The following is a 23,622-nucleotide window of genomic DNA, read 5'->3' on the forward strand; positions in this document are numbered from 1 at the left end:
AAAGATTTTATTTATTTATTCATGACAGACAGAGAGAGAGAGAGAGAGAGGCAGAGGGAGAAGCAGGCTCCCAAGGAGCAGGGAGCCTGATGCGGGACTCGATCCCAGGACCCTGAGATCATGACCTGAGCCGAAGGCAGATGCTTAACCATCTGAGCCACCCAGGCGCCCGATACTGACATACTCTTAAAAGGAACAAGGTAAAAACAAGGAAATAAAAGTGCTTACAATCAGAAAAACTCTACAATGGAAATTCAATCTAAATTTATGCTATCCAGGTGAAATATATGTTAAGTGTCAAAAAAGTTAACAATTACAAACTCATTGCTCTGTGCGTATGTGTACGTGTGTGTATGTGTGCATGCATGCATGTGTGTGTGCATGTGTGCATGCGTGTGTGTGTGTGTGTGTTGGGGAAGGAGTATTCTTAAGAAGAAACAAAAACAAAGAACCAATGAAAATCATCTGGTTAACTTACTGAAAAAGGTACCAAAATTGTTTTAACAAAAATGGATTGATGTAAACTGGGGAGCAGGAACCATGCCTTGTAGATTCTTATATCCTCTACCTCAAGCAAATGACCGTCCATCTCTTGCCTAACAGCAAGAATGAGCAAATGGGATGGCCAAACCACTCTCATTTAAACACAGTCTACCATGAAGATTGTCAGTCTTAATTCTAATATTGTTTTAAATATTTGCAAAAGGTTATATTGAGCAGATATCATTTTTTTTGTTATTTGGGATAATAATAAACCTCCCATTTGTCATGTTTTAAGTGCAAATCCTTACTAATTCATTCAGTTCATCACTGTTTGTAAATTTTTAGAACTTCTTACATCTGGTATAATCTCTGAGACCTGTCTATATTTACTGATACATGATTTAGAGTGAGTACTTGAAGGTCACAAGCGAAAGTATTTTTATGTCCTCACCATCTCAAATTAACATTGGTAGTGAACTCTTCACATGTAGAATTACAATTAGACTGTATGTGGGCTTTTCTATATCATCTCTAGATAAATTGTAACCATCAAACTATATAATGAGGCTATCTTCTGCCTAGATCTATATTTTATTCTTCTATAACTTAAGCCTAAGATTACATCTGCTTTTTAAAGAAGCCATCAAATTACATGACAAATTTATATTGTTTTATTTTTATCTTTTTAAAGATTTTATTTATTTATTTATTTATTTATTTATTTATTTATTTATTTATCAGAGACAGAGAGAGCACAAGCAGGGGGAGCAGCAGGCAGAGGGAGAAGCAGGCTCCCCGCTGAACAGGGAGCCCAATGTGGGATTAGATCCCAGGACTCTGGGATCATGACCTGAGCCAAAGGCAGATGCTTAACAGACTGAGCCACCCAGGCATCCCAATATTGTTTGTTTTTAATAAAAACTCCAATCTTTTTCACATGAAGAAATCAGGTTACCTTTTCTTTTCTGTATGTATGAAGTTGATGTTTCTGAAACTCATTGAAAAACAACTGTGTTTAAGTCAAATGCAAATTAATATTTTGGTTGAGAGGATGATGACCCAAGGCACATAAGTATTTAAAATTCATTTATTTATAAATATGAGGGACACTATTTTCATACTTTGTGTATTAATTAAATTATTCTGCTGAGACTGAGGTGAATGAATTGGAAAAGAGACAATACTTTCAGAGATATTGTCTGAAAGTCATGCCCACATAAAAAGTGATGGGGTTAAAAAACACCTGAAGTATGTCAGCTTCTATTAAATCTAACTAAATTTTCTTTTGTTTTTTGTTGTAGAATTTATAAACACTTCTCTTACCCTTCAACCACCCTAATGTACACTACCTCACTCATATATATTCTATACATTTTCACCAAACAAAAGTGGGATTGGTTATTGTCCAGGTCAGTTTGGTAGTTAAGTGAACAAATATAAACTCACATAAATTAGATTTGATTTCCATGAGTTTGCCATCATAATGATATAGTGGATATTTGTAGTCAAAGCCAGTTATTTCTAAAAATTAAATGGAGTATAAATACCGTAGTAAAAGTAAGTTTTAAAAATAGTAGTCTTTTGTGGGGAAATGGAGAAGAAGAAACAGACCATTAAATTAATCATGCAAAAAAAAAAAAAAAAAAAACTAGTCCAAAAAGTTTGGTTATGATTGGGTGGCATTAAGATTGAAATGCTTAAGAATGGAGATCTGTTTTGTTGTGTTTTTTTTTTCTTATGAAAATAGTTCTTAACTTGTATTTCTGAATATAAATGTAACTGTTGAAACTTACTGTAGAGATGCTTTTTTGAAGAAAGATTTGTATCTTGTCCTCTCCTACTTTTTCTAGGACCAGTAATGCATCTTACCTTAAGACAGATCTAATCAGCAGTATTACTGTACCTCCTCTGACTTCTCATTTGAACTTAACATTTTTTTTCTCTCCAAGATTCACAGATATCTGTTTTTGTTTTTCTACATGTCTTATGTGGTTTTCTAATATTTATCTTCCTACTTTTTATAAGGAGTTCTCAGCTTACTTTGCCAATCCCCTTAAATCTATTAATAAATTGTTTCTATAGTAATTCTTTATATAATAACCATGTTTCCAGAAACAATGCATGTTTCTGAAGTATATCTTACTCATTAATAAATGCCTTGCTGTGCTTGAATCAATATTAAAATAAAGATCCATATGTCTAGGTGATTAAAAGAAGCCTGCTTAGGGCGGCATTCCAAATTCAAATTCTAAGTTCACTTCTTTTACTTTAAGAGTAAAAACAATAAACTCTCTAAAAGAGAGAATTAAATGACATAACTAAATACAAATGCAAATTACAGCTTGGCTTATACACCATATCTTATCTATACGATTGGCAAACGTTCAAAAGTTTGCAAAAATACTTTGTTGCCAAGGCTACAGAGAAGCAAGAACTCACATTTTTGTTGGGAAAGCAAAATGGTACAACCTTATGGAAGGGAATTTGGCAAATTACATATGCGTTTCCCCTTTTACACTGAGATCTCATTTCAAGAAATCTATTCTAAAATACACTGGCAAAAATCCAAAAATACACATATGCAAGTATATCTTGTTGCAGTAGTGTTTGCAGTTTTAAACAGTGCATTGTGGATACAACTTATTATCCATTGATAGATTGAGTAAATGATGGTACCACACAACAATGGGGTCCCACGTGGGGCCCTTGTCACAATGAAAAGTAATAATTTATATGTCTATATGCTTTTATGATGTAAGATCTCAGATTAATTATTTTAGAAATAAAAAGTAGAGTAAGTAAATTGTGTATAGGATGTGGGCAAGGTTATCAATTTATTGTCTCTCAACTCCTAATCAACCCTTCTTTGTCTAGAGCAATAGCGTCTTCCTAAAAATCTCTTCTTTACAGCTAGCAAAAATGTTCAACTTTGTCAAGCGAAAGCACTATAGTGACATTGTAAGGAGACAGAGATAGGATGCCACTTCCTTTCCCAGTTGTGGTCCTGCTTCCAGTTTTCCTTTTATTAAGCATGGTTGCTGAGGCCCATTGAGGCTCATATTGTAAGAACAAATACATATTAAAAATGGAGGTTTAATTCTCTTTGTTAAAAATAAGGGAAGAGACTTCCAGCTTCCTCCCCTTTTTTAAAGTCTTTACTTTAGAAACCTTGTACATTCTTTCTTTGCCTCTTTGAACTGTAAGTAAATCTATTCAACGGGTGAAAGAGCATCCCAGGAACCTGGGAGCTTGTCAAGGCTTGGAAGCCATCTCTTGAAATGCAAGACGTCAGCCCTATCTCCCACTTTCCTGGCTCCAAGCTCCAAACGTAGCCTTTCTCCTGTCATAAAGATACAAGACATTTTTTTTTCTTTTAAAAGCATTTAGCAAAACAAGTGGCTACTCCAATTACCAGGTGATTTAGGATGAGCTATATGTAACAAACGGTGCAGTAGAGTTCTCTTAATCAAGGATTAGTTATTATTTATCCTGAAAAATGTATAAAATGTATCACTTGGCTATGTACAATGGTAAGATTTCTCAGTGTTTTTTTTTTTTTGCAATCTGTTTAGGAAATGCCTGTGATGCACATCACATGATGGTTTAATACTCTTTCAATAATAAAACTGGTTTTATTTCTCTTCTCCTTTTGTAAAGAGGTTTTCTCGAGTCACAGGAGATTTAGTTTTCAGTTATATTTTCCCAAAAATATTAGTGGACTTCACAAACTCTCCCAACACGAGGATGTTTTAATGGCAGGTTTTAGTCAAGCTCACGGGACATTTGTCTACCTACCCCTAGGACCCGATGTAAAGAGCATCCCTGCTACAACTTCAGGCCACACTCTCCCAGTCAGCGAGCTATTTCTATGAGCAAGTTTCTACCACCACTGAGACAACTATTTCCATACCTAACAACTGCTTCTTACTACCTGCGTTCCCTGTTTTCCTAGCAAGGAGCCAACTCCATAGCAGCTGGGGCAGGACGCTCCCTTAACTCTCCCCACCTAGTGACCACGTCTAGAGACTTGGGCTGCCCGACCCACACCTTGTGACAACCGTGGGTGACTCCAAGAGCATGGCTCCAGCTTGCCCTCTCAGGCAACTTGCTTTGACACCAGTAAGGCTGTTGCCTTCTGAGTTTGTCTAACCCTTTTCTTTTTTTTTTTTTAAGATTTTATTTATTTATTCATAAGAGACAGAGAGAGAGAGAGAGGCAGAGGGAGAAGCAGGCTCCCTGCTGAGCAGAGAGCCCCATGCGGGACTTGATCCCAGGACCCTGGGATCATGACCTGAGACGAAGGCAGAAGCTTAACCATCTGAGCCACCCAGGCGCCCCTGTCTAACCCTTTTCAAAGAGATTTGAATCTGTCTTTGGGTGGGCATCTTCCTTTGTCATCACTCACCCTTAGTCTATAGATAGTAGCTTTGTGTTTACCTTCACTAATTTTAGATCTCCTGAGTATTTCCTTACCTCTTTAAGTAGTCAACCACCTTTGCCTAATTGAACACTGTTTCTATTAAAATTTCCTTTCTCAAAATAAGAGCTTTTCCTGACTCCTGATTGGATCTGACTGATACAGAGTTGACACTAGGAGTGATTCTGGCCGACAGCTTCTCTACGATCAGTTGGATTGGGTTTCAGTGTAGTGCTGAGCTCCTTGTAAATGGTCACGGGAAGCTAGTAATGCACAGCATGGAGTGGCTTCTCATTTATCAAGTCATCACATGGGGTTGATCGTGATAAAATTCTAATAGAACCAGGTACCCTGAGAACCCAGGAGGCTGCTCCACTTGACTGTTTCTGGGGTAATTACAGACCACTGTCTAACTGTGGTGTTACATGCATTCCTTTGAATTCACCGCTTATAGAAAGAAAATGACCAGCTCAAGTCTTTAACTCTCAGTTTAAATTCAGTCTGAAAACTAAAGAACTTCCATGACAGCCATAAAATGATCTGTTACTTCTTGTATCATCAGAACCAACACTGTTAAAAAGAAATACAAAATTTAATTGTGGGGGCACCTGGGTGGCTCAGTCAGTTAAGTGTCTGCCTTCGGCTCAGGTCATGATCCCAGGGTCCTGGGATTGAGCCCTGCATCAGGCTCCCTGCTCAGTGGAGAGCCTGCTTTTCCCTCCGCCCTCTGCCTGCTGCTCCCCCTGCTCATGCTCTCTCCCTCTCTCTCTCTCTCTCTCGCTGGCTCTTGCTCGCTCTTATTCTCTCTCTCAAATAAATAAATAAAATCTTAAAAAAAAATAATTGTGTGCAATGGCAGCTGGATTTACAGCCTCAACAAGTTTCTCATGTGATAAATAGGATGTAGGTTAGGAAAGATAAGGGACCCTGAAACTTGGAATGGAAACTTTGGACCCAGATGAAACTCAGGATTTTGGACCCTGAGTTATACAGCTTTCCTTGCTAGTAGAAGTGTCATGCCGTGGTGTTTCTTCTCAGCAACTTGCCTTTCTATACTTGAAAACCTGTAATACATTTTTTTCTGGGGCACATGCCTTGCAAGGGTATGTTCATTCTCCTCAACTCTGTCACAGTCATCTTCTACCATAAGGAGACTCCTCCTAATGTCCCCTCCTTACCAAGATAATTAAACAGAAGCACTGTCACGTCCTTGGTGAAACTGCAGGTGATAATGCCATGATAAATGTATTTAAAAAATCATTCATAGTAACAATTATTAAATTCAATGTATGTCACCATTTAGTCTGCACACAGTCAGAGGGTACTTGAATAATAACTGTATTATTTCCAGCTTATTCTGGTTTTAACTTGAGTTGCAACTGCTGTTTTGATGTAATCTCTTTATTGGGCAAATCATCACCCCTGGCACTTGGTATGCAGCTATTGGTTTGGCTAATACTGGCTTCCCTATATCAATATATAATATGAGAAGCAATTTTCCCTTACCTAGTAGGGCCAACAGTGTGGCTTCACAATTGTCTCAGGGCAATGTCAATTCTGTTCTTTGTCATACCATTGTCTGTAAATATTTTGATTTCTGTCCTATTATTTTTTTCACATTCCTCTGCTCATTACCAATTGCATCATTTTGATTAGATCTAATGAGTAAGAAGTAATGAGTAAGAAGATATGGAATATATCATATCTTAGTATGACATATTCCAACTGGAGGAGAGATTGACAAACGCAATCTTAGAAATAAAGTTTTATTGGGACAAAACTATGATCATTTGTTTACATATTGTCTTTGGTTATTTTTATACTAGAGCAGCAGAGTAGTTTTGACAGACATCATATCTACCACAGATTTTAAAATATTTATTATATTGTCCTTTGCAGAAAAAGTTTTTCAACCATTGAAATAGGGTGTAGGAGATAAACACAACAAAACCTTAGGGGCTTGCTACCTAAATGAAGTTTTTGGGGGTTCAGTGGTCGGCAGCATGCCAAGACAACCCCTCTAAGGTGAAGAAAAGTTGCTGTACCTTGCAGCACAATGCATAGTAAGTTTTTTTGGATTGAAGGCAACCTATATCACATTTGAATGTGAGAAAAGTTGTGGATTAAAAAAAAAACAGATATGTAGATGAATCTCTCAGAAAAGGTACAGACTTTAAAGATATTTGAATGCCCACCAAAAGGCATCCACTTAATCAGAGGATTTTAGTAATCATATAGACAAATAATATGCTCTGTGGATGTGAGTCATACTCTTTCCCCAGATATCTTAAGTACTTGTTCAACTGGCTCATAAATAAAGTGGTCATGTTGGCAGAAAGGAGTCTAAGACTTACCTCTTACCGCTACTGTTCAGCTACAGATCTTTCAAGAGCAGAGACCAACATTGAGCCCATAATATAGAACCATTACCCAGAGAACCAGCCAGCAGTCTAGTGACAGGCTGATTGCATTGGATATCTTCCATTATTAAGAGACAGAGATTTATCTTCACTAGAATAGACACATATTCTGGACACAGTTTTGCCTTCTTTGCCTGTAATGCTTCTGCTGGCACCACCATCCATGCACATCCAGAATGCTTATCTATCATTATATACTATACAGAATATAGTGTCTGATGAAGAAATTACTTTTATTGAAAAGGAAATAAAGCAATGAGTTCACACCCTTTCAATTAACTGATCTTAATACAAATCCCCTTACTCAGAACCTTCTGAATGAATGTCTTCAGACTCAGTTATGGCACATATCAGGACACAACACTCTGAATAGATGGAGCTTTGACTCACAAATAAGGATATGCTTTCAATGAAGGACCATAATATGGTGCAGTCTCCCCCCATAACCAGAATACATGGGTCTGGGAATCAAGGAATGGAAGTACATGTAGGTCTTCCATTATTCTTAATAAACCCCTCAGGAAAGTTTTGCTTCCTATACCAATGACTTTTACCTCTGACAGTTTGGAGATCTTACTTCTCACTTGCACAGTGCTTCCACTAACGGACACAGCCATGGTTCCATTGAATTGGAAGATGAGATCAGCACCTAGTCATTTTGGGATACACCACTAAAAAAACATGTCAAAAAAGGGGTGGTTCTACTGGACAGAATGATTAATTTTGGTTACCCAAAAGAAATCGGATTACTGCTGTATGATGAATACAAGAAAGAGAATGTCTGGAGACCAGGGGATTCTCTTAGGACACCTCTTAGTACTTCCATTCCCATAGGAAAAATAAACAGGAAGCTATAGAATCCAAAATAAGGCAGAAATTTTGAAAGCCACGCCATTCAAAAATGAAGATTTATGTAACTCTACAAAGTAAGGAACTCACACCATTTGAAGATTTTACCAGTGTCAAAGGAAATATGGAATGGATGGTAGAAGAATGAAGTCATAGCTATTGACTAATGGCCTCACAATGATGACCTTAGTAGCTTTGCATATTTTCTCCTTGCTTGTTATGTTTATATGTATGTGTGTGCATGTATAAAATTTTATTCTTTGTGCTTCTTTCCATTTTTATTTTATTTTTTTAAGATTTTATTTGTTTATTTGAGAGCAAGAGAGAGCATGCATGAACGGGGTGAGGGGTAGAAGGAGAAGCAGGCTCTTTGCTGAATAGGGAGCCCAAAGTGGGGCTCAATCCCGAGACTCCAGGATCACGACCTGAGCTAAAGGCAGATGCTTAACCAACTGAGCCACCCAGGCACCCCCCATTTTTATTTCATATATAATTTTTGTTAACTTCCACAGTTAAATCTTATCAATTTCTCCTAAATTTCTGTTAAAGTACTACTGAACACCATGTTCAGTAATACTTTGACAGGAATTAATATAACTGGAGATGTATACAATTACTACTAAGAATTTCTGCCTCCGTATTTTGGGAAGAAAGTAAAACTATCTATATTTGAAAGAGAAATAGCTACATCTTACTAGGTTTCAAGAATAGTATATATGGGAGGTGAGTAGCCAAAAGAGTGGGCCATGCCAGTTACTGATTTAGTTTCTATTTGTTTCAAATCCATCATTTTCCCATGCTTTATCATACTGATGCTGGACCTATAAACAAATTTTCTTTGTTAGCCTTTGTTATTAGAATCTTGGAATGCCACTGTACCTCAAAAGACTTGATAACGAGAGAAGAGTAAGGAACCACTTTCTCTACAACCCTGACCTCTTCCTCTCTCTCTATCCTGATCTAACATCTAACATGCTTTGAGATGATTAGAGGTAGGCCAAAGACACATTGTTCACAATGAGAACTGAAAACCATATACATTGGTCTGTGTATTGTGAGTAACTTGGGGAGAAGAAGAAATAAAACTTTCGTGTCTGTCTTAGATGCAGGCACCAAAGTTACAATCCTGCCTTATACTCTGGGGCAGTAGGGGTGCCCAAATTCAGTGGATAGTGTTTGGCAAATCTCACAGTGGGAAAGGGGCACTAACATGACCTTGTATGGGAGATCCTTTAGGCCAAATCAATATACTATTGTTGCTTCTACATCTGAGGGCATAACAGAAATTAATGAGTTACATGTTTGAACTTCACTCTACCGTGAGTACCAGGGAGTATTATCATGATAATGGAGAGTTTCATGTAGAGAAATGTTAGTGAGACAAATTCTTTTTGGAATTTTTCCTCTAGTAGGTTAGTCAGAATTTAGCATGTGTGTCTCTATCTCTGATGTCCTAAGATCTCACTCTATAGATGATGCCCTGTTAGTTGGCAAGTCAGAAGCCTCAGCTACCTCAATCCTGACTGCATTTTTATCAAACCTCTACCAGCAGAGGTAGATGATAATTGCTGACACAATTCAGAGGACTGTGCACTAAATAAAGTTCTTTGGGATTATGTGGGCATATTTATAATGCTCAATTTTTCTGGCAGTCAAAAAAAACCCTGTCACGATCTGATCACTCTTTTCCTTAGCTTTTGAAGTGCCTGTCAGAAACAAAAGGAATGGCCCTGGATCCTGTAGGTGCCCCACAAAATCCCGTCAATACCTCAGGATGTTTTTCTCACTCCCATCCTCTTGGCTATTTCTGTCTTTCCATGGGCTGAAGGAACATCATTTGGTTGTTGGTTTGGGCAAGTTAGGCAGGTTGAAATAACTATCCCTCCAAAAACAAGAACTGAACTCAATTATTCAATTGAATTGGAAACCCTAGGACCTACCACTCATTTGTGAGGTTATGTTGGAGATATTGTCAACTTGTGCCTCTTAGCAGATGTAAGTACAACTTTCAAGGCCCCAGTAGTTGTAACCAACACTTTCTTTCTATGGGCCTCTGCAACTATGCTTCTGCTCTGGATTCAACCCTAGGAATTAATTTATTTCCCTCCTTAAATCGTGACATACACCTTACAAGTGGTCATGAAATACTTGCAAATATTTAAAGAAACATTACTAGTAGATCATGTAGCCCTCACATGACTAGGATGATTTCTCTGAAATGAGCTTAAACATGGTCCCTTGGTGAACTGTTCTCTGATAAATTCTGCTGTTTGGAGTCCTATAGAGGACAGCCTTAATTGAGTTCTCTGTGAGACATATAGAACAGATTTGATCTCAGCCACTGTTAGTCACATTATTCAGAATGCCCAAGAGCAATTTACACATGAGGAAATTAAACTGAAGCCAGGATGTTGTAAAAGCAATAGGTGAATATTACGGGGAGACACTTGAGTCTCTTACATTTCTGCAGGTCTTGTGAACAAAGACACAAGCTGTTTTGTTTTGTTTTGGCTTTTTTTTGGCTATCTTTCTGGTATGTTTGTATGATGAACAATCTTGGAAAATATAGTGTCTCCTTCAGAACAAATGACAGGTATTTTTACTCTCTATTATAAAAGAGTCAGGTTCTTTATGTTCCAGGTTCCTCTTCTGTAATTTAACAAACTGTAGGTGCAGGCATCTTTCTTGGCCTATCAGTGTTGCCCCTGTGGGACTCAGGTTCAAGCAGAACTGAGGCAAATATGCTAATGTTCATGATTTTACCCATCCCGTCAGTAATAATGTCATTTACCTCTGACCCAGGAGTCTCATCTCTTTAATCAATATCCATAATATTGTGGTGAGCTAATGTGTTGGTCTGAAAGCAGGATAAACATTTGGAGCCATTATAGTTCTTGATATTCTTATTCCTTTTCCCTATACTGCTGGGTTTTTTTTTTCTCTTAGATTTTATCATACAATGTATTTTGCTTCTTTATCTTGCTTTCCCCTCCCAAATTTCTTCCTACAATATGCAATCATTAAATTAGGGGTTTGTATCTGTTTGATTCACTGATGTAGTCTTAGTTCTTGGAAAAGTATCTTGCACAGAGTGGGTGATGTACAAATATTTATTGAATGAGTGAACAAACTCTATAACCACAAATATAATAATAAATACTCATCTTAATAATAAATAAAACTTTTTAAAACTAACTACCAGGACATACTAATCTGATTTACACACAAAAAAGAAATAGTCTTTTTTGAACAGGAAAATAGAAAAAATATATAATCTGCAATAGAAATCAGAATACTTTTGAAACAGAACTGAATTTCAATGAATTAATATATAATAAAACCTACCAGATAAAGCAAATATATACTACAAATAAACTAGAGATTTCCATTCTCATAAAGATATATTTATATATTTAAATATGTAAATACATAAATAAATGTGACAATAATAGACATAGAAAGGCAAATTAGAAATCTAATTAAAAAAAAAAAGAAAACAGGGAAAACCCAAAGATTACCTACCATAGCAGAATCTTAATGGAAAGACTTGGGATTTTCCAGCAGTGTGAATGACCCCAAGAGGAAATCTATCTAATTTTGAACAGAAGAATTAGCAAGTCTACATGGATAAGAAAAATAAGCCACAGTATCTTATTACAGTCTTTTTTGGGAATATAAATAATTAATAATCTGAACTCCTTTGATCTTCCTTCTTAATCAATCAACCAAAATTGTTTTTTCTAATTGTTTAGATGAAGGAAAGGGTGTTATTTATTAGCTTTCTAAGAATCCACCCATATCACATTCAGCGGTATTTTTTCTAGATAAACATGAGAACATTTATTAATAAATACCACATTAGCTGAATAAATATAAAACATATAAAGGTAAAAACCAAAGTAAAAAATAACTAAAGATTAAGTGTATAGATGATTTTTAAATACATACATTTTATTATTATTATTTTTTAGACATTTTGTTTATTTATTTGAGAGAGAGAGATTGAGAGAGAGCACACAGGAGCTGGAGGGAGAGGGAGAGGGAAAGGGAGAGAGGATCTGAAGCAGATTCCGCACTAAGCACAGAGCCCCACTAGGGGCTAGATCTCATGACCGCAAGATCATGACCTGAGCCAAAGCAAAAGTGAACGCTTAACTGACTGAGCCATCCAGCACCCCAAAATGCATACATCATTAAAAACTAAGAATAGAAGGGAACTTAGTTAGCTTAGTAAAGGGGATCTTAAAAATGTAGAGCTGAGGTCATCCACAGTGATCAAACTTTAGAAACATTTCAATTCAGCTTAGTGGGAACAAAAACTGCTATATTTCAGTCATTTCACATTATACTGGAAGTTAGCTAATTCTGTAAGACAAGAAAAAGGAAATGAGGAACATGATTATTGGCAAGAAAGAAATGAAAATATCATTTGCAGAAAATATAACTGCCTAAATAGTATATCAAAATGTATTTTAAAATCAAAATTAAAATTTGTGGATAGAGCATAAGCATATGCAAATGATCATTGAGTTTATAAAATTGTAATAACTAATTAAAAAATACAATAGAATCCCTTTCTGATCTACCATCTGTGGTGGAACCACCACCAAGTTACAGATTTTCATGAAAACCCTTATGGGGAAGACCATCGCTCTCGAGGTTGAACCCCCAGGTACAATAGAAAACATAAAGGCCAAGATCCAGGATAAGGAAGGAATTCCTCTTGATCAGCAGAGACTGATTTTTGTAAGCAATGGGAAGATGCATGTACTTTGTCTGACTGCAATATTTAAAGAGTCCACTCTTCATCTTGTGTTGAGACTTCGTGATGCCAAGAAAAGGAAGAGTAAGTCTTACATCACTCCCAAGTATAAGCATAAGAAAAAGAAGGTTAAGGTGGCTGTTCTGAAATATTTTAAAGTTGATGAGAAGAGCACAATCAGTTGTCTTTGTGGGGAGTGCCCCACAGATGAATTTGGTGCTGGAGTTTTTATGGCTAGCCACTTTAACAGACATTATTGTAGTAAATGTCTGACCTATTGCTTCAACAAACCGGAAGACAAGGAATTGTATAGAGATTAATGAAAAACATTAAAAAAAATAAGCAACAGAATAAATTTTCCATCAACAATAACACAAGCTTCTTAGAAAACATCAAATTTTAGGAGACATTGATGAAGAAATTACAAATATCACTTTAAAAATAATCTGACTAAAGGGAGAGATTGTCCATGCTAATGGATGGCAATACTCAAAATTATGAACAGATCAATATATCCAAACTTTTAAAAACAATCCAGTAAAAACTTCAATGCTACTTTTTCACAACACTTAGAGAAAAATGTTATCTTAAAATGAGTGAAGGAAATACAAACACAAGAGAAACAAGGATAATTTTTAAATTAAAAAAATGATGTGGAAAATTTCCACATCTATTAACAAGATATCACAATGCTATGATAATTTGATTTCAAAAATATAATAAGCTACATCTTTGGAAGCCCTATTACAATAAAAACCTAGTAATACTGGCATAAGGCAAATACTGGACAAGACAAACATCCTTTAAAGTGAATATCTAAACAAATTAGAAGTTAAGAGCAATCTACAGAAACTAAAATAAAGCTTTACTGAACCCAGAGGGTTTAAGGAGCACTGGGGACATGGTTTGTATTGTTGAAAGTGATGGAGGAGAAAGTGGAGCCTCTGGCCCACATCAGGTAAAAAGTGAAGACTTAAGAGTTCTAGGATGTGGGGCGCCTGGGTGGCTCAGTTGGTTAAGCGACTGCCTTCAGCTCAGGTCATGATCCTGGAGTCCCTGGATCGAGTTCCGCATCCGGCTCCCTGCTCGGCGGGGAGTCTGCTTCTCCCTCTGATCCTCCCCCCTCTCATGTGGTCTCTCTCTATCTCATTCTCTCTCAAATAAATAAATAAAATCTTTAAAAAAAAAAAGAGTTCTAGGATGTTTGGAAGGTTACATTTTGAAAGAAAAGGTAAACTTGGAGGGAAAAAAATCACATTTTCAAATCGCATTTGAAACAAACTAGTATATACCAGTCTGTGTGTGTGTGTATATATATATACATATATACACGCACATATGTTTGTGTGTGTATTTAACATATAGTATGTATAGATTTATTTAATTTATTATATATTTAATTATATACTTAATATATTATATATTTAATATACTTAATATATTAAATATACTGTCTATTTTCCACACACTCCAAGAATTCACAATCATAGTACTGCCTTCATGAAGTTTTTATTTTTCCACTTGCATTTCTGTCGGAATCCAAGAAAAAACTTGAAGTTGTTGTCAAGGCTTATAGAACACTAGGTACTTAGCAGAAGGAAATACAGATTTTTTTCTCAATAGAGTTTATCTTATACTGTGACATAAGACTTTATGAGACGCTGAGAATTTATTGTAATGACAAGAAATAGAATTTGTCAGTTATGGCTGAATGTTTACTATATTTGAGGGCAATATAAATTTTATTTTGTAAATAATTAAATGAAAATTACACGCACATAAAATATTTGTTATTCAGAGTGGTATTTCGACTAATTTTTAATTCTTCAGTACTAACTAGCCAAGTATGTGTAAGATAAGATGTTCAATTCTTTATTTTTTGTAACTGATCGGTTTTGTTCAGTTTATGAATGGATATTGTCATACTCTGTAGGTACCCAAGCTGAAAAGCACTTCTCCCTTTGGACAGAAACACAGGCATCCTGATAGGTAATTCTATTAAGTGTCACTCCTTTACCCATCATCTCTCTCTGCTAAAATGTTTATGGATGTGCTTACAAAAACTCACCATAAAATGCATTATTTAAGGCAGTAGAATTTTAATTTGCAATTTATTATGGAAAATAAAAATAATAAATAAAAGTAAATAAAATTAAGAAATACTATGGAAAATAAAAACAAAAGCCTATTTTTCATTTTCTCAAATTTTTTTCTAATCAAACTGAAGCATCATTGTACTCTTAATTATTTTTACTGTTTATATAACTAATTTACTCTCTGAGGCAGAAGGCAAGACACATGCAGAGTCTTCACTATGTTAAGGTCAGGTAATCAATTTCCTATCCCAAAAGACAAAACTAATAGTACAGAGGATTATCACTAAATACAAGCAGCTGCTTTTGTAAGACTGGAGCTTTTCTGGGGAATCCTGCAATAATGGAGTGGGTAGGAAACAGAATCCCATGTATGTTTATCTTTGAATTCTATGAAAACTACATAGGTGTTTTTTAACCACAGATGAAACAAGGATTAATTCTGCTTTGATTCAAGTAATTGCTATTCAACATGAATGCATTTGAAGTAAAACATGAAATGGTGATGGAGAAAAGAGTATTTCTCTTTATTCTGAATGTCATGCAAGATTTTATTCTTAATAAATATAAGTTTAATTCTTACACACTTAAGAATTTCAATTTACTGGGCGCCTGGGTGGCTCAGTCGTTAAGCGTCTGCCTTCGGCTCAGGTCATGATCCCAGGGTCCTGGGATCGAGCCCCACATCGGGCTCCCTGCTCGGCGGGAAGCCTGCTTCTCCCTCTCCCATTCCCCCTGCTTGTGTTCCTGCTCTCGCTATGTCTCTCTCTGTCAAATAAATAAATAAAATCTTAAAAAAAAAAAAAGAATTTCAATTTACTTGATATAAACCATTTAGTACAAGTATTAACACTTGTACTAGGTATCTGTAAATATTATAATCAAAAGCTAACAGTTTTTATACCATATTTAATAGAATTGATAACAACCCCATGTATTACTTTCTTTTCCTAAGTTCATACAATTTTATAACACTCTGTAAAGACTGATTAAATATAAACAAGTCCTAAATTTAATTAATGCTATAGATCAATTTCATTTTGTAAGAAAACACATATGCGATTTTATTCTTCTCTAAGGGTTTTATCTAAAAATCTATTGATGCAATGTTACTCATTAATATTTCAAATCCCCCTTAGTTTTAATTCTAGGCATGATACATGGAGGCAAATTGTATAAGTCTTTGTCTGGAATATAAACAAAGTAATCAGTAATCTTAATATTGAAATTATTTCTTTGCATATTTAGCCAATTAGTTTGACATCTTAGCAACATTCAACACAACTAAATGAACATTTCTTTTGAAATATTCTCTTTCCTTAATCTCCATCAGATTACATGCTTTTTATTTTTTCTCAGTTTTCTTTCATAGCTATTGCTATTCAATCTGATGTGTCAATACTGGAATTCCTCTATACTTAGGCTCTCTTGTTTTGTCATGTCCACTCTATTTCTAGGTGAATTAATTTATTTATGCATTTTTAAAACCATCTGGTATCATCTCTTAATTTATATCTTTTATCTATGAAACTCCAGACCCATATATTCAAATACATTCTTGATAATTCATGAGATACACGTATTTCTTAGCCACTTTAAAATTAATGTGTTCAGAAATGAATGCCTGATTTACTTCTCACCCTACCACTCTCCCATCCCCACTCTGCACCTGGCCTTCCACTGATTTAGGAAAGTAATTTAGTCTACCTGTGGTCTCCATTTCAATAACAAGTTGATTCTTCCTAAAAGCTAGGGATTATCTTTGATATAATGTTATATGTTCATTTCCTTTCTACTTTGGTCTTTAAAATATCACCAATCTATAGACACCTAACATCTAAAATACGTATCCATACCTTCACCGTTCTCCATGACGTCTGCTATCATTCTAGTACAACCCAACATGTTTCTCTCTTTCTACTCTTAGATCCAAGGCCCACGTCCAATTCATTTTCCATAAAGCTGAGAGATTTTTCAATAAGCATAATACTCCAACTTCTCTGTGATTCAAATAATTCAATTATTTCCCGTAGTAATTAGGCTATCCACAAAGCTTACATGTTTGCTCCCTACTTCTGTGCCATTTTCTATTTATGCCTAATTTACCAATCTTGTCTCTTTTTGCTGTTGCTTTCCCCTTCATGTGCCAGTTCTACTTACTGTGGACTTTCTTTCTTTTTTTTTTTTTTTAATTTCTTGAACACAATGAAATATGCATCACACCAAAGCAAACATTCTTCTCTTTCCATAAACTGCCTTTCCCTGTTCATCATTTGGCTACCTCCTATTAAGTGTTTCATTTTCAAATAGACTTAATTTGACTCTCAAATTCCAAGGAGGTATTTAAATTTATCTTCAATGTTTACTCACATTGATTAATCTATCTAAATCTATCTAACTCCACATCTATGTCTGCCTATCCATCTATCTGTCTTTTCAGCCATCCATGTAAGTAGCTATGATCTATCTGTAGTCATTTGTTGAGATTCTGATTAACTTTAAGCATCATGACAGGGTGTTTGTATTTGTTTTGTTTATCATTGTTTTTCCAGAGTCTTCCAATGCTGTTGGATAGTCAATATATTAAGTATTTGTTGAATAAGTGAAAAATTGACAAACTAATGAACAAATTCATGATATATACATACATATAAATTGCCAAATTTCCTAATTTCAGCACATTTACACTTACTAATATTAAACTTAAGTTTTCAAAAATGCAAAGATTTATTTTTTTAAAGATTTTATTTATTTATTTGAGAGAGAGAGAGAAAGAGAGAGTGAGAGTGTACAGAAGCTGGGGAAGAGCAGAGGGAGAGAGAAGCAGACTCCCCATTGAGCAGGGAGCCCGATGTGGGGCTCGATCCCAGGACCCTGGGATCATGACCTGAGCTGAAGGCAGATGCTTAACCGACAGCCACCCAAGTGCCCCCAATGCAAAAATTTAATATACTCAGCATCAACTCAATATCTGATGCCAAAATTGATTGTAAAGAACATTATTAAAGTTCAAAATACAATAAAAATTACACAAAAAGAATAATATAATTTTAAATCACAAGCTTTTGTTTTACCTTTAATTTGTGAACATTATGGTCTCATGTAATGTTAGTAAAAACTATAATATCCATCCAATTTTGCATTTTTTCTTGACAAATTATTATTATCTAGTGGAAATAATCAGGAATTTTTCAAAATGTCTTTGGGACTGAAATTTTCAGCGTTCATCTTCACATAACTATTGGGTGAACATTTTGCAATATAAGAGAATTAGAGAAAATATACACAAATGAACATTTTTGTACAGTCATCTCAATTTTAAAAATATTTTTAACACTCATCACGCTTTTGTAATTAGCAAAGTCTATTGTAGAACTAAATGATTACACCTACTTTAGTCACCAAAAGTAGCAACCATCTTACACGCTTACAGTAAAATGCTTTTATCCTATTAAAGTATTGATTTATTCAGTATTTTAATAAATGCTTACTAATTTAATCATCATGGATAACAAATAAGTCCTAAGTACTCCCTAACCTATATAAAAGTATTTTCATTGTTCACTAAGTTAGCAGGAGACTTTGAAGATGTTTTGCCTCTCTGCTTAGAACAGCCACTTCAGTAAAAATTGATATCAGAGAAGCATCAAATATGGGGGGAGAATCGGAGGAGGAGACGAACCGTGAGAGACTATGGACTCTGAGAAACAAACTGAGAATTCTAGAGGGGAGGGGAGTGGGGGGATGGGTTAGCCTGGTGATGGGTATTAAAGAGGGCACGTACTGCATGGAGCACTGGGTGTTATACGCAAACAATGAATCATGGAACACTGCATCAAAAACTAATGATGTAATGTATGCTGATTAACATAACATAGTAAAATAAAAAATATGCAAAAAAAATATATGCTTCACAAAATATCAGGAATACAAACAGGACAAGTTAAGCACTCTGTTTATGACATTGATTCCTCAAAAAAAATAGATGAAAAATAAATTGTAACTCAACAATAAAGTATGATTGATTTATTATCATTATGATTTTATCATACTCTTCTTAACATAAAACTCTGCATTAATTCAAATTCAATAAAGAACTGACGAAAACCTATTAAGCTTGGTACCATGGTTCACAAAATTATCTAATGTAATCTCTGGCTTCAAGGAGCTTAAAATCAGAAATGAGCCACAGAGTCACATAGAGTTACAGTCAATATATATTAACTGCTCTCAGCTACTTTTTTTTTGAGATTTTATTTATTTTTTTGACAGAGAGAAAGAGAGAGAGAGAATGAGAGCACAGGCAGGGGCAGAGAGAGAGGGAGAGGGAGAAGCAGACTCCCTACTGAGCAGGAGCCTGATGTGGGACTTGTTCCCAGGACCCTGGGATCATGACCTGAGCTGAAGGCAGAAGCTTAAACGACTGAGCCACTCAGATGCCCCTGCTCTCAGATATTTCAACAGAGAGAAACAAGGCACAGGGCAGGGGAAATATGTGTGTGTGTGTGTGTGTGTGTGTGTGTGTGTATATATATATATAAAATAAGTTTTAAAAAAATATATATATAGTGCCCTCAGGTCCTAGCAAATTTAGAAGAGCTAGGTTTTTGAGCTGAATTTTAATAATAAATGTTGGATATGAATGTTGGATAAGTAGAAATAGTGAATTAGGATATTTTTAGAAATACAGAACTGTAAACAAAAGTCTGAAAGAGTAAAAAAATAAAGAGCAAGTGGCTTAATCTAGTTTTAATTTGAGAATCCAGAAATTGTTAGTACACAATAAAAACAAAAGGAAAATTAAAGCTTGAAATATATATTTCATAATAAAGTTTTGAGTTTTATTTTAGGGGAAATGAGAAGTTATTGCATGCTTTCAAAACAATAGTGTTTTAATCACTTCTGTGTTTTACAGAGGTGACTTTATCCAAACATGACTATCCTGCAAAAGAAATAAGTTCATTCCCACACAATTTAACTGGCCTGACTATTCTCCATCATCAGAGGGAGCTGGCATTGGTGAAATGGCCAAACAATATTAATTTAAGAAACTGTATAACTGAGATGCTGTCCCACATGATAGTGTATTTTTATATATTTTATTTTTTTAAGTTTTTATTTAAATTCCAGTTAGTTAATATACAGTGTAATATTAGTTTCAGGTGTAGAGTTTAGTGATTCAACACTTCCATTCAACACCTGGTGCTCATCACAAGAGCTCTCCTTAATATTCATCACATATTTTACCCATCCCCACCTCCCCTTCACCGCCCCCCCCACACCATCCTGGTAACCATCAGTTTGTTCTCTATAGTTGAGAGTCTGTTCCTTGGTTTTCCTCTCTTTATCCCCCTCTGTGTTCATCTGTCTTATTTCTTAAATTCTACATATGAGTGAAATCATACCATATTTGTTTCTCTGACTGACTTATTTTGTTTAGCATAGTACTCGTTCATTTTTTTGTGGCTGAGTAATATTCTATTGTGTGTGTGTGTGTATGTGTATATATATATACCACCTTTTCTTTATGCATTCATCATCAGTCCATGGACATTTGGGCTCTTTCCATAATTTGGCTATTGTAGATAATGTTGCTATAAACATCAGGGTGCATGTGTCCCTTTGAAGCAGTATTTTTGTATCCTTTGGGTAAATACCTAGTAGTGCAATTGCTGGATGGTAGGGTGGTTCTATTTTTAACTTTTTGAGAAACCTCCATACTCTTTTCCAGAGTGGTTGCATCAGTTTGTATTCCCACCGACAGTATGCTTTTTTAAACCAAAGGTCTCTTTCTGGTGACATCTATCCCACAGACAGAATGTATAGAGACCAAGGGGAAAAAAAGGATTGGCTCATTACACTTTTAAAACTATAATCTGACTAAAGGAAATATTTTTTTTTCTCCCTACAGTCTTGATGGGGGTAGGTTCTAGTGCCAGAAGGATGAATTCTTCTCTGAGAGAAGTAAGTCACATTTCTGACAAAATAGAAGCTAAGGCTCTCATTGGGCATTTGGGGGTCCTTGTCCACTGAGCCTACAGCATAGAAGAAGGTTGTATATCAATCCTACTTGGAAAAAAATTGCTTCATAATAGGGACAATGAAAAAAAATTTCTAACCAATATAACTCACTGTGGTGCTTTTTAATTCTTCTTGCCCAATAGTCCAAATAAGATTCAATTCAATAAAGATAAGGTCCCAAAGGACTCAGATGATGTGTGTGTGGAGATTTGGTAGGTAGAAGACCCTGTCCAGCTGAAGTTAAAGGGAACATAGAGGAGGGAGATGGTGAATATGATCACAATATTAAGCCTTATGACTAAATATAAAAGAGAGGACTATGGCAATATGCTTTATGAAATAATAAATTATTTCATTTTATCAACCCCCTCCCACTACCTCATATGAAGAACCCTGGAAAGCTAATATTTTAGGTTTCTGGAAGGAGTATGTTCAAATTAATATCACTTATGAATATACAATAGAGGATGAAAGACTGTACTAGGAACACAGTATTTCACTCGAAGTAAAAAAGGAGGGGTATGCTTCAGGTAAAAAGAATGGAAAGAATGGAGGATGTGAGATATCATTCACTTGCCAATCTGGATTCACTCTCCATCCTGCTATACCTTGCTCAGTGCCCCAGGATTTTGGCTGTTGAGTGTATTTAATTTGTCTCCAATGCCTTCTTGCTTCCAATTGATTTAAGCCAACAAGTAAGACCAGAAGTCAAGAAGGCGATCAGAGGGTGGGAGGAGTGGGAGGTTGCATTATTACGTTCTCCAGTTTCCTGTCTTTGGGTTCACCTTATACAAGCAGAGCCCCACCGCCAAAGGCCATAGCCACAGCCTAAAGACCTTTCCAGCTTTCTCTTTCTAGATTTCATCAACCATACCCTCTCCTTGCCCTTTTTGACCTCATAATGATAAGGGCTCTTCCTCCATTCAACAGTTCCCCTCACTGCTACTGTCCCTATGGCTTCCCTACATCTGTCTGTAAACCTTGTGTGCTCTCTTTCTCCAAGGCACTAATCTTGCTGGATTTTGGTTTATCTCTCTGCAAAATGATAAAATAAATTATTGTGATCTCTAAATTGGCAAAGTTAGGCTCTTTAGGTATTATTTTGTTTTGGCAGCATTTAATTAGAAGGCTGACAATCTGTAGGACCTCAATATATGTCAAATGGATTTTTTAAAACTCACACAATTTACTGCATTCTTCTTTAAAAATTCAAAGTATGACAAATGTATCTGTGAGTTTTACCTTATAATATACTAATCAGTATTAGAAAACACATATTTATTTGCATAGGCAAATTATTTTTGTATTTATTATGCAGTGGAATCTAAGCTAATAGTTTATCATAAGGTGTATGGAGGAACTTTTTGTAATTTGTCAGTGTATCTTTTTTTTTAATTTTATTTATTTATTTATTTATTTATTTTTAAAGATTTTATTTATGTAACAGAGAGAGACACAGTGAGAGAGGGAACACAAGCAGGGGGGGTGGGAGAGAGAGAAGCAGGCTTCCCGCTGAGCAGAGAGCCTGATGTGGGGCTCGATCCCAGCACCCTGGGATCATGACCTGAGCCGAAGGCAGATGCTTAAGGACTGAGACCCTTAACCTTAATCTTTCTTTTTTTAAAGATTTATTGATTTATTATTTGAAAGAGAGAGAGCACGTGCAAGAGTGCAGGGCCAGGAGGCGCAGAGGCAGAGGGAGACAGAGAATCTCAACCAGACTCCCTGCTGAGCATGAGCCCAGTGAGATGGCACAGGGCTTGATCTCATGACCCTGGGATCATGACCTGAGCTGAGATCCAGAGTTGATGCTTAACTGACTGAGCCACCCAGACACCCTGATTTGTTACTATTTCAAATGTGGAAACCATTGTTACTGCCTTGCTAAAGATCCACAAAGAATTATTCAATGTATTTGAACTTTCATTTTTGCATTCCATCTGACATTATATTAATATACCAGAACTTATTGCATGTGTTATTTTATCAAAGACTATTAAAGGGAATCCTCAAAGAAATAAAACAAAATAGAAGTAGTTGTAATAATTTGTAGGATCAACAAACATTATTTTAAAATAAAGCCCATCCCTTCTGAAACCAACATTACACTATATGTTAACTAATTAGAATTTAAATAAAACCTTGCAACAAAACAAGAAACTAAAAATAAAATAAAGCCCATTCAATATCAGATTTTAAAGTTATAGATATTATCTATATTTGGGTTGTCTTAATCTCAATTTACTAATTACTTAATTATTGTATTGATTTAATTAAATATATAAAGAGAAATGAAGAGACAAAAAGATGCAGATACATGCTGAAAGAATATTTTAGAGTATAGATTTGTTTTTGACTTTAGTCGAAGCACAGCTCTTTTTGTTGAAAGGTAAGGCCCCATCATAAATTATCTCTTAATTTTCAATTTATTTCAATGTTATTCCTTACAAATTCAATTTTTAATTAAAACAATTAATTATTAGTGTGTATTCATTATAGTAATTTGTAAATTTTGTAAATATTTTGAACTTATATACATATATTCACTTTTAACATGGTATCTATAATTTCTCATAA

At 35.3% G+C, this 23,622-nt stretch overlaps 1 pseudogene; it reads left to right on the plus strand.

The window, feature by feature from the left end:
* Positions 1-12,750: 12,750 nt before the first annotated feature.
* Positions 12,751-13,251, plus strand: LOC102738135 (ubiquitin-ribosomal protein eS31 fusion protein pseudogene; annotated as a pseudogene).
* Positions 13,252-23,622: the final 10,371 nt, after the last annotated feature.

This window comes from Leptonychotes weddellii, chromosome 3 (genome assembly GCF_054177405.1).
Source record: "Leptonychotes weddellii isolate Sample4059 chromosome 3, ASM5417740v2, whole genome shotgun sequence".
Taxonomy (NCBI): Eukaryota; Metazoa; Chordata; class Mammalia; order Carnivora; family Phocidae; genus Leptonychotes; species Leptonychotes weddellii.